Source organism: Lathyrus oleraceus, chromosome 7 (assembly GCF_024323335.1).
Source record: "Lathyrus oleraceus cultivar Zhongwan6 chromosome 7, CAAS_Psat_ZW6_1.0, whole genome shotgun sequence".
NCBI lineage: Eukaryota > Viridiplantae > Streptophyta > Magnoliopsida > Fabales > Fabaceae > Lathyrus > Lathyrus oleraceus.
The window spans coordinates 192,111,595-192,123,369 of NC_066585.1; the positions used below are offsets into that span (position 1 = coordinate 192,111,595).

General features: G+C 33.0%; 1 long non-coding RNA gene across 1 annotated transcript; it reads right to left on the bottom strand.

Annotated features, from left to right (window-relative positions):
• Nucleotides 1–8,943: 8,943 nt before the first annotated feature.
• On the bottom strand, nucleotides 8,944–10,748 carry LOC127106430 (uncharacterized). Its single transcript, XR_007795387.1, has 2 exons — nucleotides 10,603–10,748; nucleotides 8,944–9,423 (listed from the first exon to the last, which is right to left on the bottom strand). It is a non-coding gene; the product is annotated as an uncharacterized LOC127106430 (long non-coding RNA).
• Between the last annotated feature and the right edge of the window lie 1,027 nt (nucleotides 10,749–11,775).

Below are 11,775 nucleotides of genomic sequence, written 5' to 3' on the forward strand. Positions count from 1 at the left end.
TTTGAAGTTTGATCATGAAATGAAATAAAAATTTGGAAATTAAAATGAAATAATATGAACGCATGGCAATTTGGTAAATATGGCGCTCACTTAATGAAACGCTGCGTTTCATTAAGTGAGGTGTCACGCGGTAACGGGCTACATGGCACACAAACACGGATTTCATGCAAAAGCCAGGCAAAACGGATCAAACGAAAATCTGGACACGAATTTTGAACATTCATCACACATTCATACTGTTCTTCATGCTCAAGATCCAACTCTCACAGAAATCCACGAAACATATATCATTAGAACCAGCATTCATCATACATCAATAATATAGCATGGATTTCAGTTAATTTTACTCATAGCAGAGGAATCGAGCAAAACAAGTTTCATAATGCAAACTTCAAATCAAGATATCTTGCTCAAAACTTAATGAAAATGCACGATTCAAAGTTCATCATGCTCAGCAACAAAGGATCTATCAAAGCCATATGCTAATTGTGAGAATTGAAGCAATCGAGTTCTAACCTCTTTGAAGATGCAGATCTTGATTTGCTTGTGTCAAGGCCTGGATTGTGGAAACAGATGCTCAATGATCAATAGGAAGATGAATGAAGGCAAGAATTCAGCTCAACACAGCTTGATCCTCTTGAAAACTCCAACTGCCATGTGAGGTCCAATGTTCTAACAGCCACGATCCAGCATGAATTCTCCACACTTTGCTTCAACAGAAACTCAATAATATCTGCAGATGAGGATTAGCACAAGAACAAACAAAAAGAATCAAGAATTTCGATGGAAGAAGTTGAAAAAAGTTTGAGCAAATTTGAGAGAATTTGAGAGATTTTCAATTTGGATCTGAGATTGTGATTGTTCATTTCGATTTTCTGTTATGATTAGGTTTAAATACCCCTTGTTAATCAGCATTGTTAAACATGATTAGGCCAAATGGATTGGATTAGTGAAATGAAGCTTTATGCAAAAAATGCCAAAATGCCCTTTTTCAAATGTAACCAATGGAACAGTAATTTTTCACTTGCAGCAAATCCAAATTTCTGTTTTAAGGCAAAGGCAATTGATTTGGCATGAAAATTATGTGTACTTTTCAAAATGACCTTTTTTCCCACCAAAATTTAAATGAAGTCACTTGAAAAATGGACTTTTTATGTGATGATTTTTGATGAAATGTAATGATGGATTATGATAGCTCATGTCAAATGGGATTTGCTCAAAAAAGAATCACATGAATTGGCCATTTGGTTCAAGAGTTATGCCTCCTTGAAGTTCAAAATTTCTTGCCAATGATTTGATCATAACTTGCCAACCACACATGAGAAAGGGATGTTCTTGGACTTTTTGGAAAGGCAAGAGCAAGATCTTCAACTTTCATGTTGGACAAATTTTTATTTGAAGCTTTCTTGATGATGTTAAGTTGAGGAGAAGACCTTTCCATTTTTGGCAGTTTGAAATTACAGGTCACTTACTATTTTTGGAAACTTTTTGTCTGACCTCCAATTCCTCAATGTTGATGTTTGACAAGTTATATGAGGCTTGTATGGACATGAATAAGGTCTCTCAAACCATTTCCCACCATCAAATCCCTGATTAAATGCACAGTTGACCACAATTGACTTTGCTAGGGTTTTGGTTGACTGAGCCATGTTATGATGAATTTCAAGCCTCTACCACTTGAGATCTTGAATCCAAATGATATCACCAATCATATGAATCTCTTATGAATAATCATTGTGCCCAAATTCTTCAGAATGGCCACCATCTATGGCTCAATGACTGCATTGACTGTCTTGACCTAATTGCTTCATCTGCAAGTAACAATGTTAGATGACCATATTTTTGTACTTTTGGGTTAGTAAACAAATGAAAAGCAATTATATACAAATGCTAAACATGCTTGGTGATCAAGAACCACACTCACAAGATGACCCACCCACTAAGAGGGAGGCAAGGTGCACAATGATCCTTGAGGCAATGATATGATATGATATAATACCATGAGGGATCTTAGGGCAAAAATTGGGGTCTTACAACTATAAGAATATTCGTTGTCAGGATTAGAAGTATATACATGTGAGCTTTCACCTTTCTTACGTGCCATTACACATAGGTTGGCACATGCATCATCTGAGCTTGAGCAGGAATTTGAGGAGGATCTCGCATCCTCTTCTTCCCACGCAATATAGGTTCTACGACCTCTGACGCTTTTGCCTTTCATCTTGTAGACTTCCTTATCTTTATTTTTATGATGTTTGGTGAGCCTTGGACAAGTATTTCTTTAATGCTCTGATTTTCCGCACTCATAACATATAATATCATCATACTTTTTCTTATGTTCTCTTTTACGCGGATGAATATTTCTGAAATTTACTAATCCTTTGTCGGAATGCTTGAGCTTGTTTCTTTTCAAGTATCTATTATAGTGTCTAACAAATAAACCCATCTCTTCTTCCTTAGGTGCTTCTCGTCAAAGGTATCACTTTTTTCCTTTGATTTCTTCCCTTTAGATGACGAAGCTTTCAAAGAAAGATCCATTTTCTCTTCTTTTCTTTTCTCTTTCTTTTTCGGCTTTACTTTGCAATCCGCGAGTCTCTTCAGTTCATTTTCATGCTCGACTAGTTTCCTAAATAACTTTGTGATGTCCAAAGTACAAGGATTCTTAGATTCTTTCATAGCTGTAACTTTTGGTTGAAACTCCCTGCACATAGTCCTTAATATTTTGTTAGGATAATCTTTGTTAGAATAGGTTTTTCCCAAGTTTCTTAGTTTGTTGATTAAGTGGATGAATCTAGTCAGCATGGAATCCACGGATTCTCTGAGTTCCATAAGGAATAGTTAAAACTCCTCTGTAAACATGTTGATCTTAGAATCCTTGACGTTATTTGTTCCCTCATTGAGAGTTTGAAGAGCGTCCCACATACATTTAGCACTTTTATGGTGTGAAATTGAGAAGAATACTTTCACTCTTAAAGCTAAGATAAGTATTTTAATCACTTTCAAATCATATGAAACTTGCTTGGTTTCATTATTTGTCCAATACATTGGGTGTTTAGTAACATCGTTGTCGCCGTTAAGAATATAAGGTCCTTCGGTGAGGTTTACCCATAGATTTTTGTCAATTTATAGTAAATGTACATACATGTTCTCTTTCCAATAAGCATATTCTCTCCTTTAAAAACAGGTGCTCTACTATACGCACCCTTTGGATCGTTATCATCCACCATACTCTCAAACTTTTAGAGTCGATTAGACATAATCAAAAGACCAACTTTTGATGCCAATTTTTTTGTGAGAATACAGAGTAGAGAAATGGTCTAGATAGGGGTGAATAGATCCTTATTAAAAATTCAATCGATTTTCTAAAAATAGAATGTCGTAGATTTTCCAAAATTGTGCCCAGAAGTCTTAAAGCGAAAATAGAGATTTTATTCTTGTATTGGAATTCAATCACGTTGACAAATACACAATTCACAAAATTCATATATTTTTCAAATACAATGATTAACTAAGTAATTGTAAATTACATGAGATGTGTCATGTATAATTGATTCATTTAATATCAAATTCTCACAGCACCAGTTTTCCAAAATGTAATCACCATTAAAGCTCAATTAAGTACCTTTTGTAACAAAACTAACCTTACATAACAAATCTCTACCAATTGAATAAACGATAAACTACGCTAGGAATTATAAACCTAAGCATGTAATTATCCTACGAAAATCAAATGCAAGAGTGAGTGAGAGAGAAAGATATATATATATATATATATATATATATATATATATATATATATATATATATATATATATATAGAGAGAGAGAGAGAGAGAGAGAGAGAGAGAGAGACCGCACATCGGGATATATAGTGGTTCGAAGTTCGTCCTCACTTTTCCTACTTCGATCTTCACTGGTTTCCCAATGGAACTTGTTTTGTTCCTTTTTATTTTGACAAATATGCAAGAGTTCATACAATCACTAATCTACAAAAATGTCGAGAAAAATAAATCTACTATCTGAATCTTGACTTGTATACAACTTAATGTCAAACTCTTCTGCGTAATCTTTACTCGATTCACACTTCTTGAATCTTTCAGCTTCACCAATCTTCTCAAGTCTTCGTGTGTGGCAATCACCCTTTGATCCCACTAATTTATTGAGTGATGAACTTTCTGAATATTTGAGAAGTATTCCACCTTGTCTGCAGCCTTCCACCGAGTCACTACACATGTCACCTAGAGAGAACACTCTCCTTTTTATGGGATTTTTTCTTCACCACTGACAACAACTTCGACCTTGAAAGCTACCTAAAAAACCTTACCAGACCTTCAAGAACGATTATTTTCAAGACATCATCTCCCTCAATCAATTAAAAATCTCTCATTATCAAAATCTAAAATCTAAACTAGAGGTTGAAGATGAAAGAATTTTTGTTGCAAGAGTGTTTTAGCTTTCAAAAGTGAGAGGGTGTTCATTTCACAGAAAATCACAATATACATTATGAAATTCTCTTGAGTTATTATATTGTTATTGGAAATGAGATGACAAAATGAATTTATATGTGCTTGAGATTAAGTATAAAATGGATGGAAAAAGTTCATGAGTTTCGAGTCAAGAACATATCATAATTTGAGTCAAATGAGTAAGTGAAGTGGAATAAGAAAACATAAAGATTTTGGCCCATTTCTCGTCTCATTCAAATCAAGTGCAAAGTCTGATTTAAGCTAGAATGCCTATGATTCGAATCAAGTGCAAAGTCTGATTCGAGTCAATCAGAACAGATCCAAATAGAGAAATGTGAAAAATGGTTTTCTTCGAGTCAAATGTAAAGGCTAATGTGAATCAAATGAAGCAGAGGTGACCCAAATATGTTGAATCAAATCACATGCTTCTTGTGATTTGAGTCACAAAGTTGCTTGATTTGAATCAAGTTAAAAGTATGATTTGAGTCAGAGTGTTTCATAAATTTGGTTTGCCTCCTTTCAAATTGATATGAGTTAGGATATGTACATGATTTGAATCATGCACCTAAAATCTCAATTTTTCATGATTTCCAAAATACTTTGAGATTTTATTTCAACCTAACTTGAATCAATAACACATATGGTTTTTGTACCACTGACTCAAGGAATTGACTAAAACCACCATGATCAAACTCAAATCCAATAATTGATTAATGCATGCCAAATAAATGAATTGTTTCAAAACTTAATTCAGAGATGTACAATCATGAAGGAGACTCAATAAAAAATAATAAACAAAATGAAAGCGATAAGACAAGAAACAAAAAATGTATTGGGGTTCTCCCCCTAAATGTATTAGGGACATGCAACTTTAGTCTCCCCCTTTTGATGCTTGGAAAGGTTTCACTTGGAATTGAGTCAAGTTTGAGCCAAAAGCAAAACTGGTTGTGCTTCCCCTGAAACATTGCACACCAACAACACAACATAAAACACATAACACAATTCTAGACTCATATTACAACTTATCCCCATTTGACAACATCAAAAAAGAGATAGATCAAAATGAGTCTAATTACCAAATAACCAACCACAAAGGAATAATTCCATATGAACACATGAGCTAAACAGCTAAGAAAAATATACAACAATAAAGATCGGATACATAACATGAAGATAGATCTGCCACATGCAACAAAATGCAATATAGACATGCAAGAACATTCAACAACATGCAATTAAGTTATCAAAACTATTTGAAACAAACGAAGGTTAAATAAGGCATGAACAAGTATATGAATGCTCGAATGCACATTATTAGAAATACGCATTTGAAAATACATTAAATGCAAATAAAAATAATCAAAAACGTTATAGAGATTAATGACTAATGTAAAATAGGTAATAGGCAAACCAATGAACATATCTAGAACAAACATACACAAAATAATATAAAACCGAATATAAGAGTTATAGAGACATACCAATGTAGTCGGTGAAACTATGATTTACTACAAAATAGTGTTAATGAAAATAAAATATACATATGTAAATAAAAAGAATTATCAACCTATTTAAAGCATGAGGAATCTAAGATTCCCAAATCCCAACAGATCTTGTGAAAAAGTTCTGAAGACAATGGTTTTGTAAAAAAAAGAAAAGCAAGCTGACTTTTAGTATCAATGTATTAAAAAACAACATCCCTTTTTTCAACATGATCTTTAAGAAAATGGTGTCAGATCTCAATGAGTTTAGTTCGTGAATCGAGTATCAGATTCTTAGTGAGGCTTATCGCACTAGTATTATCACAATTGATCAGAATGCATCCAAGTTTTAAATCATAATCTAGCAATTGTTGCTTTAGCCATAAGACTTATGCACAACAACTACCAGCACCTACGTAATCAAACTCGGCGGTAGAAAGAGAAACTTTATATTGATTCTTATTGTGCCAAGAAACTACTAAGTTTCCAAATAAGTGACACATACCACTAGATCTTTTCCTATCCAACTTGCACCCCGCAAAATCAGAATTAGAATACCAAATACATTGTTGGGAATTTCCATTATGATACCTCAAAATTCTTTTTACGATCTTAAAGTGGGATTCATTATGTGATGCTTGATATCTAGCATACATGCACACACAATAAACATGATATCCGGCCTACTCGTTGTTAAATAGAGTAAGGATCTGATTGTACCTTTATACCTAGTGATCTCGAAATCCACTCTATTTTTTATCTTTATCAATTAGCACATTTGAAGTTCATTCGTACCTTTATACCTTTAGCTTTAAACTTGAAAACTCTTGGCAAAGAGATTCATTAGTAGAAACGAAAATAGTTACTTCTGCATATATTTGAACTAAAAGAATATGCTTTGCTTAAAATTTTGAATGCAAAAACCGTTTAATGCAAGATGAATTTAATGAAAAAAATTTAAGGCAACTAAAACGTTATTTTGATGCAAATGAAAAACAATTTTGATGAAGCGGGCGAGATAGTCCCTTAGTGACTCTGAAGACTCTAACATGCCCTAAAGAATGTTGAACATGATGGTGGTGGACATTTTATTGTGGAGACTGGCAGAAAATCAATGTACCAGCTTTTTCACCAATAACTGGTAGTTGTTAATAGAGGCCCGAGGGAGGCTCAATACCACGAAGGGAGGCTTCCCTAAAGATGTCTGACAATAACTTACACTTGAAAGAGTCAGATGCTCATATGGTGGTTTTTGAGGTTGTTTAAGGGACCATATCACATGAGGTGAGAGGCCATATTCATGGTCGGCGTTGTTGGGTTGCATGTGGGTAATGAAACTATCGGTGTTAGGATTGTTGGGAGCGAAGTGCTCTCTGAGTAGTATCGGGTGGTATTAAGTGAATAAGACTTTATCCTTTGTCTTTTTGAGGGATCATATGTTTATAGGAATTCTCCAGGGCTAGGATTTATGGACCATTTTAGACATGGTCTCATTTGTTTCCCCCTTCTTATGGAGGTCGCTGATTGGCTATATCTCTGAAGTCAACAAGGACTTTTTCTTCCTCAACTATACGTTGAACGGGCCACGTGGGCGGCTCTGCTATACTATTTATGGGCGACTTACTTGTTAGGCGATGGGCACACTGATCTAGGACTTTCCAAATAGGACGCTACACTTTCTTTTCAAACTCTTTGATATTCCCTCATATAACATAAGGACAATAAATTATTCCATTGTTGTCAGGAAGTTTTCTTTCTGTAAAATCATGAAATTCAAGAACTCATTTCTCATACATCAGACTTAATCTATTAGCTTTCATCCAACTACGATCAATAATAATTTATGAAGTTTAAATTAAATCTTTATAAAATCATGCATCTTGGATGAAAACTTAGCTAAGTTCAAAAACTTTACTAAGTCACATTTTCAAAAGAAAAAATTTCTAAGTCACAATAACAAAAGAACAACTACAACAACAATATATAAAATTATCAACAACATAATAATACAAAAACAATATCAATCTCACTCTCAACCATAATAACATATAATATTAAAAACTTTTCTAAGTCACAACAACAACACAAAAGCAACAATATCAATCTCTACAAAAAAAATCAACAACATCAACAATAAACCTATTACTTATCTCAACACAAACAACAAAATATAATATTCAATCACAATCTAAATAACAAGATTCAACATTAAAACTCTAGGGCTTATGGTATCAACAACATTATTGTAACATGGATAGTTTTTATGCTATTTATATGTGAAAGTATACACAGTCAAATAGTAGAAAGTGATGTAAAAGTAAGAGTATTTATCCCACATAGATTGTAATAACTTAAATTGATTCTTATTGTAAAACTGTGTGACTAGTGTTGTACCCCAAAATTTTCCCTCCCTTTTTCACCTTTCCATTCAAACCTTGACTAGAGAATCATTTATATAGCTTCATGTTTCATGCATATGCATCAATCATTCATCCATGTCTCTTGGTTATTCAATGTGGTTTCAAAGTTCTTGGCTGATAAAGTTAGGATTTTGGAGTGGATGAAGCACTGGAGGCCTAGCCTGGATGTTCATCTGGTTGTGGGGGATGCAAAATCCTAATGGTTTGATCTTTGAAGCTTGAAATCAACAAAGTTCTATCATAATGCTCTTCAGAGGGGTTTAAACCTTAATTTGCTAGTGATTTGGTTGTAAGGCTTCATGGTTGTTCTTTGGGGCCTATCTTGACCTCTAAACCCTAGTTGGGGATCATATATGTTAAAGACTTAGTTGAGAATCATCCTAATTCATCCAAAGGCTTTGATTGAAAGATATTTTCTTGAAACCCTAACTTCAGATACATGAAGGTCCATGCAAGTAAGTGATTGGTTAAAGCATCTTGGTTGGGGCTAAAACCCTAATCCATTTGGGAAGGCCTCATGCCCATCATCTGGTCCACCATTATATGTTTGATCCTACAAAATAAGAACAACAAATATCATGATCAAGTCAAAACCATTCAAATTCATCCAAAATCATTTACAATACATTTACAATGTCCATCCCATGAGAGAAAAATACAAAATTTGAACTGTGACCAAATGTTGACTTTGGTCAACAGTTGACTTTTTGGTCAACTTTGACCAAAGTCAACTTAATCTTTTCTACAATCCCATCCTAATCCTAATCCCAATCTCCAAATTCCATTTTGACCATTGGCTTGCCATTCATACATGTGACTTTAAGATGCAAAGTTGGTGTCATTTTGCTTTGTCTTACCAATCACCTCATATGCAAATGACCATGTCTTGAACCAAGAAATCTTGTTGCATAAACACACAAGTCAGAATTCATACCAAACAAACCATGAAGTAATACTAATCCTAAAGCGTGAACAACATCAACAAAATAGTTCAAACATTTCAAGCAACCAAAACTGCTCCTTTGCAAACCGAAACATCACATTATAGATGAAAACCTGCAGCAAGTTTCATCCAATCAGTAGCAGCCTACCATGTACAAGTAATTTCACAACTTAACAAACTAATAGACCAAGCATCATATTAAATAGCAAGCAGTACAAGTAACCCCCATACATCATTAGCATATAATCAGCAGCCATCATATAGCCTCAGAACACCATGGATATTGCATTCATGAAACCAACCATTCAACACCTTATTGGGAATAGCTAACACCATCTAACATTTTCAAATATATTCACAAATTCATTAACAGTTAACATACCACTTCTAATAACTAACCATTCCATAAGCAGTCCAATTTGATTTTGAAATATACTAACTGTCATGATATATCAAGTAACATGAGGTACTGAGTTCAAGATTAGGCCATTTTCGATCTTCAATCGATGTTTCCAAACACTAACAGCTTGCACTATAATTGTTTACTAGCAGCTTATGCATCACATTTGGTCCACCAATCATGCCAACCATCGGGCATCCTAACCAATATCCATTTTGAGCTTGTTCATATAAGTCATCTCAGGTAGCACTAACTGTAGTAACAGATTTAATTTGGCATTTTGAAACTAACAACAACTCAGCAGCGCAAAAGTGACATGGCTATCATCTAACCAAGTCTCAATCAATAGAACGTTTCCTAACAATTAACAATCATTGAAACTCCAATAGAGTTACAGTCAAGGCAATGGTTACCTGTTCAGTAAGTTTCCCTAATGCAAGCAACTCCATGAGGCCCATTCATTTCACCTATAGCGGCCAGTTACAACATTAACACTTCATTTAGCCAATTGACAATCCATTGGAGAAAGGAATCATCCACTCAGTGAGTTAATAGTTAGAACTCATTGAGTTCAATCTAACTGGTTCTAACTAAATCAGTTACAGTTCTGCTATATATAACTGAGTGCCTAACCGTTTTGAGGGATCGAATCATTCTCTCTCACTATGATTTTTCTATGCAAATCTTCTCCCTTTCACCCTCACTGAGAGCTCCGTTTGTGAGGCCATTGAAGCTTCACCGTGAAGCTTCAATGTGCACAAGCTAAGACCAACCATCACTCTCTCAACCTCCCTTACATATCACGCTCACGTTTTGGAACGAGATCTGACTGGAAAATAGAAGAAGAAACGAGATTGCAGAGGGAAGAAGAAGGGAGAGTATACGTGGATACCTGATTCATCGCCGTGCCTGAGATCGAAAATGGTGAGTTCTCTCACTTCTGTGTTTGATTTTCTTGATTAGACTTCACGTACAAAAAATGTGAATCTGTTGACGGAGATGATGACCAACGTGAGCATGAATGCGTTCATTGCCAGTTAATTGTTAAAATTATTTTAATTCAGTTTAAAATTAATTTATAATCGATTTGTATTTATAAATTAGTTTATAATCAGTTTTCAATTATAAATCAATTTTATAGTTTGAACTCTTTTAAAATCAATTTTTTGAATTTCATAAAAAATAATAATATTTGAAAATATTTATTTGTTAAAAAAAACTTTTATTTATAAAAATTAATTAAAAATTTTTTTTCTGAAAATAAAATCGGAATAAATATTTTTAAAATTTCATGCAAAAAAAAATTAAAAAAATATTTTAATTTTAATTTTTCAGGGAAAAAAATTCAGAATAAATTTTTTTCGAATTTTATTTTTGAAAAAATAAAAAAAAATTATTTTATTTTTATATTTCAAAAGTTTTGGGGAAAAATTTCACTACAAAAATTATTTTATTCTGAAATATTTATTTTTAAAAAAAAAATATTTTTTCAGATTTTTTATTTCAAAAAACAATAATTTTTTATTTTTTTTATTTCAGATTAAATTATATTTTTTTAATAAAAAAAAAATATTTTCAGAAAAAAATATTTTTTATTTTATGGAATACAAAATATTTTATTTTCAGCTTTTTTCTATAAAAACTATATATTTTTTATAATTTTATTTTTAATTTTCAATAAAATATTTTTTACTTTTCATAATTATAAATATTTTTAATTTTCATTTTTTTCACTCTTATTAATTCTTCTTTTTTTTATTAAAAAGAATTATAATTAAAATAATTTATAAAAGAAAACTGGTTATGAACCAGTTTTAAACTGAATTATAATTGGTTAATTTAAATGGTTCAGTTTATTAACCATTCAAGTGGTTTAGCTATTTTATGATGCAATACAATTCAGTTTAGTCATATAATTTGCTTAATCATATTTTTGCACAACCCTACTTTGAAGGCCATGGACGAGGGTGACGAAGCCGCCGCGGTGGAGGATGAACTCACTCTGTTTGTCGTTTTGAAGACATGTCTCGCGCTTGGATTCGGGTTTGAACATGGACCAGTTTAG